Here is an 11025-nt window from a genome sequence, read left to right as displayed (position 1 = left end):
TTAGGCCCTCCATGAAAAAATCTCTCGTATCCTGGAGATCCCTAGTTTCTCCTGTAATATCATGTTGTCATGTCTGCAATGCCTCTCGTATATTCCTTCAGTACCTATAGGATTTAGTAATTGGCCTCTAGTTCAGAGCAAACAGCATTTTGGGAGTGAGAACAAAGAGGATGAAAAGCTCAGAGATGGGGAGACAGAATATGGCCTTCTGTCTTGGTATAAGAAAAAGGAAGAAACATGTTGACCCTGGGAAATCTCACTGAGTCTTTGGTAGGAGTTGAGTAGGTACGTTGAAGAGATACAACTGATCTGATCCTTCCACACATGGGTTCAGGAGCTTAGAACCTGTCAAAACTAACTGGACTTCCCTGCTTCTAGTGATTCCTTGAGCTCAGAGAGTTTATATCATTAATATATTTATCACAAAAGCCAGGTGTTGAGTAGGGCACTGTCCTTTTCCTTAGAGCTCATGCCTTTTATTTTTTTTGCCCAAAAGAAAAGGGTCCTAAAGAAGAAGTGAAAGAAAATTATTGTGTCCTCAGCTCAGAGTAAACTCCTTAATTATTGGATTACCTATGGTGCAGTTTGTGTCTGATACTGGTATTTGGGAGTTAGACATGTTTATAGTACATCATATCAGTCTTTCCACTAGGATTACTCTGACTGCCATTGCCTGATTGTGACCCTTTAGATTTCTCATTCAATATGTATGATTAGAAGGCAGTTTTCTTATCTTTAACTTATTTAATATTTATTATTTTTAGCAAGATTTTTTTGCTTTTTTAATTTGATTTTCCATATTTACATTTCAAATATGTTTGCCTTTTCCAGTTTCCTGTCCATAAGATCCCTAACCAGTCCCCCTACCCTTCTTGTATAATCCCTCTTATTGCTCTTTGAAATTCCCTTGAACTGGTAATAAAACCTAGTTTAGACCAAGGGCATCTCCTGCCATTGGTGCACAACAAAACCATTCTCCGCTACATATGAAGTGGGAGCCATAGTTCTATCCATGTACAATCTTTGAATAATACAACCAGAAAACTCTGGTTCGATGGCATGGTTTTCCTTATAGGATTAAAAGGTCCTTCAGCTGTTGTAACCCTTCACAAAATCTACCAACAACAAATGCGTTTTCAGTTTACTGGTTTGCCACTAACATTCACTTCTGTATTTGACATGCTCTAACTGTGTCTCTCAGGAAAGACCTATATCTGTTTCTTCTAATGATGCAATTCTAAGATTCATCCATCTTATCTATTTTGGTGGCTAATATATCTATCTATATCTATATCTATATCCATATCTATAATCTGTATATCTATATATCTATATATCTATATATCCATATATCTATATAACTATATATCTATATATCTATATCTGTATATCTGTTTATCTATATATCTATATATCTACATATCATCTATATGTACAAATATATATCTATATCATCTATATACACACATTTATATGTATACACACACACACACACACACACATATATATATATGTAAATTATAGCTACGAAGTTAGATGGAATTTTAACATGGATTCTGGGATACAAGATCAAGAAAGTAGAATCCACAAATGACAGTTCTATATAGACTCTCTCCTGTTCTTATGAACCTAATGAAGCTGAGGTTTCACTGGACCACACTCTATTCCTCATCCTGCACATCCTCCTGAATCTTATGTTTGGCCTGAAGAAAGGATCAGGGTAAAACATCAAAAACCTTCAAGTCTTGTCATGGGAACATAGTAAGGTAGATAATGCAGAACTGATATCAAATGGGACAAGGGAACCAAATTCTATAGTCCATGCTTTCCTTTGCTTTAATGATGTCTGGTAATTTTTGGATAAAATAAGTTTTTGGGAGTTTATCATTTGAAGAAGGTACACAGTATTTACACTCTTATACTCACTCTCTAGCTGTGCCCCCTTTGTTGACAAAGTCATTGCCAATATTGAATTGGAAAACAGAATTTTTGAGTACACATTCAGGAATATGTATAACGTCCCCTCTCAAGGAATGTAGACAAAATAGTTAATACAATATTTATTCAATTGAAGGTCTGTAGGGAAAATACTTGCTTTAGAGATACAGAGAAAACCTAGGAAATTGAAGTGTATGTCACAGGAATGGACCTGGGAATAAAATTATTATCCAGAAGAATCTCCTCCACTCCATGTTCCTAGATCTTTTCTTCCCATGCCAAGCCCCTAACTAACTTTCTCCATTCAGAGAATGTAACCCCTAATGAAACAATTGAAGTACTTAGCATTGGAGAGATGTAGTATGTAAAGGTTTCCACTGTGTCACAGGAGACAGTCATGGAAAAGACACCCTCGAAATTGGTCAATGTAAGGAAAGCTGTTTAACAGGTAGGCAATGGAAGTTCTCACTGACATCATCACTGGGTCCTGCCTGAAATATTCTTGTATCCTGGAGAGCCCTAACTGGTTCTGTGATGTTTCTAGCATTGTCCTGACAGCAACTGTCTCTCGGATATTCCTTCAGTACCTCTAGGGTTTACTAATTGGCCTCTAATTTAGAGTAAACAGCCATTTGGGAGGGAGAAGAAAGAGGGTAAAGAGAACAGAGATGGGGAGAAGGAAGCTGGCCTTATGTCTTGGCATAAAAGAAAAGAAAAACTATGTGGTTCTTGTGAAAACACCCTGGGATGATGGCTTTAGTTCTTTTGTTCTATGGGTTAACCAAGCTCATGGAGAAGTTGCTGAACATCCTAAAGACCTTTGGGCAGATGATAAATATTCTAGATACCCCTTTTTAGATTTTGATGGTCCTGGGGATTCTATTGCTGATGGTAAATGTTTCCCAGGAAGAGTCATAGAACCAGATTGATTTTTTTGATGCTTTAGAGGACATGGAATTTTTCTGATATACTTGGGCTAATGGCACAAGGTCCAAATGATTTTTTTTTCGATGTGGACTTTCCATCATACCTTTGGAAATATAAAAAGTGTTATTGTATTTTGGAGTATAATTTTCACAATGACAAATTACTTTGAGGATGGAGAACACTTTCTGGAACCCTAGAGAGGGGTGAAGAAATTCCCTGAAACCCTAGGGCAGATTGGTGAACATGCCTTTTTGGTAGAAGGCGGAGGTACTTGAGCATCCTGGGACAATATGGTATATCCAGCATGCCCTTGGAAGGATTGGCAGATTTCCACAATTCCTTCATCATTTTTGGAAAATTTCAAGACCCTTTGGACAGATGGAGAACGTGTGGGACTCACGTGAGGAATATTCTAGCTTTTGGTGTCTCTTTGGCAGCAGAAGATGGCAAAGGATACCTTTTGGCAGAAGGGGTAATGTTGAAACTGTCTTCCTTAGAGGAGAAATTTCTCAAGAGTCCATCAGAAGGTTCAAATCTTAACCCTTTGTTTCTAGAAACTGGATGCCTGTGGTCCATTTTGGTAGAGGGAGAATGTTGACTATTTCTCCCCAGAGTGGACATGTGAAATAAATCTACTTGGGTAGATGGAGATAGTTGTAAAGCATGTTTTTCAGATGCAGTAGATCCTAAGACATCCTTCTCAGATGAGGAAGGTCTTAATGTACTGTGTATATGTTTAGAAATGCTGACTGTGATATCAGAATGGGGGGTAGGTATTAGAACTACCTCAGAAGATGTGACCTGTCCTAGAGCATCATGGACATATGTGAGGGGGCTGAGAGCCTCTTGATCAGATAAGGATGTTTCTCGATATTTTTGTGTAATTGAGGAAGTTCCAAAAAAAATTTCTTCTGCTGGAGAAGTGGAAATAGAGTTCTGTGTAGAAGTGGCAGGTTCCAAAGCCTGACTGGTAGGCAAAACAGGGTCCAAGGCCCGTTCAGAATATAAGGTAAAATCCAAAGTATTTGATGTACTTTGCAGATGTTTTGGGCCCGATTTTGGGTATAAAAAAGGACTGGCAACCATTTGTTCATATTTGTAAGAGTGCGTAGCATCTTCTGTATTTGGGGAAGATGGCCTGATCTGGAGGAGATAAGGAAGTTCAAATAGTCCCCCGTGAAACCTGCAGAGGTCATATGCATTCTTTTGCACAAATGGAAAACAAGGAATCAATTTCCTCAGATATCAAGGATGCTACAGCCACTAGTGTTTGCATTTCATGTTCCACCTACTCCTGGTTCACATACAGTTGGATCCATAATGTTCTCTACAGATGGAATATGTCCAAGAAAATCTTTTGTATATGTGTCACATCAACCAGCCGTTCCTAAGATGTGGCTGTGGGTAGAATTCCTTTAGTAGATGTTTCTTGTCCCACCGTCTCTTAATGAGATAGAGTACTACTCAGAGAATCCTGCTTAGTTTTGGAAAATTCTAGCTTCTCTGATGTATATGTGAAAATTTTGGAGCCTCTCCTTTTGGACAGTATGACCTAGAGTGCCCTGTGTGAAGAAAGGGGATATTTACTCTTCTCCATACATTGTGTAAATATGGAGTCTGAGGTAATGTCTGTCTTTTTCTCTGAGCTGTGTTCCCTGTAGTGCAAAATGCTGGGTCCTCATTCCATATCCAGTTTGCTAATTTGTGTCTTTTTAGGGGGCAATTGTGTTCTTTGATGTTTAGAGATATTTAGGAATAGTGATGGTTGCTTTCTGTTTTTTCATAATTTGAAGTTAGTTTATGTTTGTGTGCTTCTCTTCTCTGTTTTGTTGAGAAAAGTTTAATTTCTTTCTTTATCTATGGTTTTACTTGCCACAATGTGTTGGACTTTGCCATTGATTATCCTTTGTAGGACTGGATATGTGGAACGATACTGTGTAAATTTGGTTTTGTCATGGAATATCGTGAAACCCGTTAAGCTCCTCTGCTTCTCCAGCCCTTCCCTCAGCTCTCCAGTGGAACTCACTGAGCTCCATCCAATGTTTGGCCGTGCATCTGTGCAGCTGTTTCAGTCGGCTGCTCCATTGTGCCTTCCAGAGGAAAATAATGCTACCCTCCTGTCTGCAAACACAAGAAAAGACCATTAATAATGTCAGGGTTTGCCGTCTGCCCATAGGATAAGTCTCACATCCGGCCACTTATCCTTTGACAATTCCCTCATTTCCTCTTCCATCTCTGTCCCTGTGTTTCTTATAGAGGGGGCAATTTCTGGGTCAAAATTTTGGGGGTGGTTTGTGTCCTTAACCTTCCACCATAGGTCCTCCGTGGCTACGGAAAGTGACCATTTCAGTATCTGTATCCGCATTGCTACGAGTCTCAGCTAAAGTCACCCTCATCGATGCCAGGGTAGCCTCACCCATCCCAGATTGCAGGCAAATCATAGAGATAGCACCAACCCTGGACAGTCACTGATTTCAGTTTATTCTCATCGCTCTCTGTCCCTTTTGCACGCCTCTCCCAAGAAATGATTCTCAAACCCCATATCCCTTCCCATCCCCTCAGCCACCCAATCCTTTCCTTCCATCTGCCTCCTCTCATTATTTTATTCCTCCTTCTGAGTGAAATCAAAGCATTTTTCTTGGATCTTTCTTCATGTTTAGCCTCTTTGGTTCTGTAGATCGCAGCGTGTGAATTCTGTACTTTATGGCTAATACCCTCTTTTAATCACTTAAATTTAATCATGTACATGTTATTTTGGGTCTCAGTTACCTTATTCAGAACAATACTTTCCCATTCCATCTACTTGACCGCATCTTCACAATGTCCTTATTTTTCATAGCTGTGTAGTATTCCATAGTGTAAATGAACCACATATTCTGTAGCCATTCTTTCATTGAGGGGCATCTCGGTTATTTCTATTTTCTACTCATTATGAAGAATGAAGCTAGGAACATGATGGAGCACGTGTCTTTGTGGTATGGCAGATGTCTTTTCAGACATAAGGGCAGGAGTAGTACAGCTAGGTCTATAGGAAGAATATTCCTCGTTCTTTCAGAATCCACTGAATAGATATGCAATGTCATTATTCAGTTTTGATCTTCCCCGGCAAACGGTATTTGTATCCTTATATTTATCAGCTTCCTCAAAGGAGGATGCCTCTAACTAGACCTCTATCATGTATTAAGGAGATCGCATATGAACCTTCTGTCTATTTTAATTGTTCAGTAAATGCTAGAGCCTATGACAGGGAGCCAGAGAGGAAATTTGATAATGGAGGGTGGAGGATGGGGTTAGGTAGAGAGTCAGAATAGGGTAAGAGAGGTATAGTATTATTACTATATAATAATTTAATATACTAACATAATATATAAATATTAATTATATTGAATCATGACATTAATATTTAATAATTTAATATATTAATGTACTATATCTTTATTTATTATTTATTATAATAATATAATTCAATATATTAATATACTAGAGTAATATTTATTATATATTAGCATAACTTTGATATATAACAATTTAAAATGTTAATATAGTATATTAATATTACTTATATTATTATAATGTTAGTATATAATAATTTAATATATTAATTTATTATATAATATTATATATATGTATATATACACACACACATAAATATACTGCATGCTATGCAACATCCACAAAGTTAACTCCAAGTGAGCTCGCATGTTAATGGGAAATCCTGAGGGTAGAATTTTTTTTTTTCAGTTTTGTTTGCTTATATGGTGGATCACTTTGATGGGTTTACCTAGATTGATCCACTCCCGCAACCTCAAGAGGAAGCCTACATGATGGCACTGAATGGCGGTTTTGATATGCCCTTGGATATTATATTGGAACATTTTACCTAGTAATTTTTCCACCAATGTTCGTAAGGGAAATTCGTCTGAAATTCTTCCTTGTTGAGTCGTTTGTGATTTAGGTGTCAGGGTGACAGTGGTGACATGGAATCAGTTTGGCTATTTTCCTCCTGTTTCTGTTTTTTGGAGTAGGTTGAGAATTCTTTGAAAATCTGGTAGGAGTCTGTACTCAAACAATCTGGCCCTGGGGCTGTTTCAGTGGGGAAACTTAATTACTGTTTGTGTCTCTTTAGTTGTTATAGAGCTATTTACATAGTTTATCCTACCTGAATTTACCTGTGATCAGTGTAATCAGTCTACACAATCATTCACTTTGTTCAGAGCTTCTAATTTTTGAGACAGCAGGTATTTGAAGTGAGACCTAAAGATTCTGTGACTTTCATCAGTGTCCATTGATACGGCTCCCTGGTTCAATTCTGCTTTTGTTATTTGGATGATTTCTCTCAACCTATTAGATTATCTGTCTGTGTGTTTGTCTGTCAGGTTGATGTTCCAAGGAACCAACTCTTGGTTTTTTTTTGTTTTTTTTTTTTTTTTTGATCTTTGTATTCTCTTTGTTTCTGATGGATCACTTTCACCCCGAGTCTGATCATTTCTTGCTGTCTCCTCCTTTAATATGTATTTGCTTCTTTTTATTTTAGAGATTTAGGGTGTGCTGTGAAGTTGCTAGTGTGTGGTCTCTCCGGTTTCTTTATGAAAGTGCCCAGTGCTGAATATGCAAGTTCCTCTTAGCACTACTTTCCTTATGTCCCTTAAGTTTGAAGAAGCTGTGCCTTCATTTTCATTAAATTCTAGGAACCCTTTTTGTTTTTCATATCTTCTTGGAACTGGTTGTTTTTCAGTTGCGAGCTATTTAATTTCAATGAGTTCGTACACTTTTTCTTATTGTTGAAGTCCAGTTTTAATCAGTGGTGATCTGAAAGATCCAATGGTTAGCACAGTCTTTCTGTATCTGTTCTGGCTTGTTTAGAGTGGGAGAACATGGTCAGTTTATGATAAGGTTCCATGAGGTACTGAAAAGAAAGAGTGTACTTTTGTGTTCGAGTAAACTATTCTGTAGATATCATTGAGGTCCATCTAATTGAACCCCGTATTAGTTACATCATTTATATTTTTTTAGTTTCTGTCTCAATGGCCTGTCCTTGGTGAGAGTGGGACATTGATGTTCCCCACTACTAATATTTGAGGTTCGATGTGATATTTAAGCTTCAGGAATATTTCTCTCACCAATGTTGCTGCTTTTGTCTTTGACACATAGACATCCAGAACTGAGATGACATTTTGGTGGATTTTTCTTCTGAAGCATATGAATTGTCCTTCCCCATCTGTTTTGATTACTTTTGGTTGAAAGTCTGATTTGCCGGATGTTAGAATGGCTACACCATCTTGTTTCTTGTGTCCATTTGCTTGGAAAACTTTGCCGATCCCTTAGTCTGAGGTTGTGTCTATCTCGGCTGCTAGATTGTGTTTCTTGAGTGCAAAAGAAGGATGGATCCTGTTTTTAAATCCACTGTATTAGCCTGTGTCCTTTTACTGCTGAGTAGAGGCCATTAATGCTTAAAGGTATTAATGAGAAGTGATATTTAGTTCATGCTATTTTGATGTTACAGGAGCAGTGCTTTTTCTTTGCTTGCATGTTTTTTGGTTTTTGTTTTTTCGATTGGGATGTTTGAGTGTTTTTGTGAGTATTAGATCTGTTCTGTAGGGTGCATGATTTTTTTGTTTGCATGTTTTTGTTTTTGTTTTTTTGGAGAGCTGTAAGAGTATGCGTGAGAATATGAGATCCCTTCTTTTGGTTATGCTATGTAATTATTAATATCTAGTGGGAGGCAGGGACGGTACAATTTCTTAAAATCCATCAATATAATCTACTATATAATGAGACTGAAAGAAAAAAAATCACATAATAATCTCATTAGGTGCTGAAAAAGCTTGCAAAAATATTCCAACCCCCCTTCATGTTAAAAGCATCAGAGAGATCAGTGATACCAGTCCTATGCAGAAACATAATAGAAGCAATGGACAGCAAGCCAGCACGCAACATCAACCTAAATGGAAAGAAACATAAAGAAATTCCATTAAAGTTAAGGACAATGTAAGGATGCCCACACTTCCTACTCAGTATAGTATTTGAAATTCTATCCAGGTTAAAAGCATGGTTCAAATTTTGTTCTGAAATGGAGTATGGCCAAGGCCTGTGAAGGAGGAATGGCGCACAGCTTTAGAACTCCTGCAGTATGGCCCACTCTTCCGCCCAGTCCCGTTGGACCTTGGAGAGTCAGGAACCCAACGAGGACTTCATGCAGAGTGTCACTCGGTTTTTGCACTAATATCTCTCTTAATCTAAGAAGTGCATGAAAATCCTCATGGAGCTTCACACCACTCAGAGGGCAGCGCCATTGGTATTTGCAATAACAGTGGTCAAGATCTTTTAGGATTTGCCTCTGGGGCAGATCAGTGCTTCCATCATTTCCCGAGGAAATGTAGAATGGTCAGTGATGACCGCCAACCTTAAAACACATTTGGAAAAGTAAATTGCTTGTGAAGCTGACTAAGATGTTGTCCCTACTGACTCTGAGGTAATAAAAAAATTATGTAACAGTTTGAGGTTTGGAAAGGCTGGGACCTTTTAAGGTCAGGGATCAAGAACAATGGCGGCACAGGCTAATGGTGTGACTGTCACAAAGGCTGAACTGTTGATGACTGATTTCTGTCCCAGGTTTAGCCTCAGTTCCTGATAGGTTTTAATAAGGATTGCCAATCACAGATGTGCATTCTGATCATTTAAAGCAGATATGACATTTTTATACAGATATTTAGATTTCTGTTTTTTTAAAGATTCTTGAGTACTGTTAAAGATAAATAATACAATATTTAAACATTTCTCTGTAAATTGAAATTGATTACTTATGATGTTACGTTGGCCTTGGGAGGAATTTGATTTCTTTAGGTGTACTATGTAATATTTGTTCTAATACAGTATTGGGTATCATTTTTTCAGCACTATGCAAGAAAATAAAACTAGAACATGATCACATTTGTGTAATATAATATTCAATAAATTAATGGTCTATATGGAAAATACTGCCTGTCGGGAAAAAGAGAAAACCTAGAAAATTGAACTGCATGTCACAGGAATGAACCTCGGAATAAAAATATTATCTAGAAAAATCTCCTATACTTTATTTTCCTAAATCATTTCTACCCATGCCAAGCCCCTGACCAACTTTCTCCATTCAGAGTAAGTAACCACTATTGAAGACAAGAGAAGTCTCTAGATTTAGAGAGATATAGTATGTAAAGGTTTCCACTGTGTCACAAAAGACTCACCTGGAAAAGGCACTCTCAAAATTGGTCAATGAAAGCAAAGCTGTTCAGCAGGTAGGATGTGGAGGTTCTCAGTGACACCATCATTAGGCCCTCCCTGAAAAATCTCTTGTAACCTTGAGAGCTCTAGCTCCTTCTGTGAGGTCATAAGTGTTGTTGTGACAGCACTTGCTTCTTAGATATTCCTTCAGTACCTCTAGGGCTTACTAATTGGCCTTTAATTCAGAGTGAACAGCCATTTTTGAGGGAGAAAAGGAGGATGAAGAGATCAGAGGTGGAAAGAAGGAAGATGCCCTTCTGTCTTGGTGTTAAAAAAGGAAGAAATACGTGGTCCATTGGAGAGCTAAATTAGTCCTGGGTAGGTTTTTAGTGGGTTCCCTGAAGAGACAGCCTTGATCTGAGTCTTCCACATATGGGAATCAGGAGATGGGAGCCTCTCAGAAGCATCTGGACTTCCCTGTTCTTATGGTTCCTGGAAGTCAGAGTGTTTATATCATTCATTTCTTTATTCCACAAGCCAATATTGGGAAGGGCACAGTTGTTTCCTGAGATCTCATGACTTTTATTCTTTTTGTCATGAAGATAAAGGTCCTGAGGAAGAAGGGATGAACAAGTATTGTATTTTCAGCTCAGAGTAAACTCCTTCAGGCTTTGGATCCCTATAGGTCTGTTTGTGTCTGACACTGATATCTGGGATAGAGAAGTGCTTCTAGTTGAGATTTCATCATCTCAGTCTTTCAGTAGTATGACTCTACCATTTCCTTACAGTGACCCTTTACATTTCTGAGTCAATAGGTGAGATAAGCTAGCAGTTTCTTTTCTTTTATTTCTTCCATTTTTTTCATTTTTTAGCAAATTTTATTGCTTATTTAATTGGATATTTCTATATTAACATTTCAAATGTTATTTTCTTTCACAGTTTCCTGTCAATAAGACCCCT

The 11025-nt window shown here is 37.8% G+C and overlaps 1 long non-coding RNA gene across 1 annotated transcript; it reads right to left on the bottom strand.

Annotated features, from left to right (window-relative positions):
• Positions 1 to 1927: 1927 nt before the first annotated feature.
• LOC134484476 (uncharacterized) lies at positions 1928 to 10598 on the bottom strand. Its single transcript, XR_010061936.1, has 3 exons — positions 10089 to 10598; positions 8748 to 8806; positions 1928 to 4986 (listed from the first exon to the last, which is right to left on the bottom strand). It is a non-coding gene; the product is annotated as an uncharacterized LOC134484476 (long non-coding RNA).
• Positions 10599 to 11025: the final 427 nt, after the last annotated feature.

Source organism: Rattus norvegicus, chromosome Y, assembly GCF_036323735.1.
Source record: "Rattus norvegicus strain BN/NHsdMcwi chromosome Y, GRCr8, whole genome shotgun sequence".
NCBI classification, from domain to species: domain Eukaryota; kingdom Metazoa; phylum Chordata; class Mammalia; order Rodentia; family Muridae; genus Rattus; species Rattus norvegicus.
Note: the sequence above shows the minus strand (reverse complement) of the source record. Positions and strands in the feature narration are given on the sequence as shown.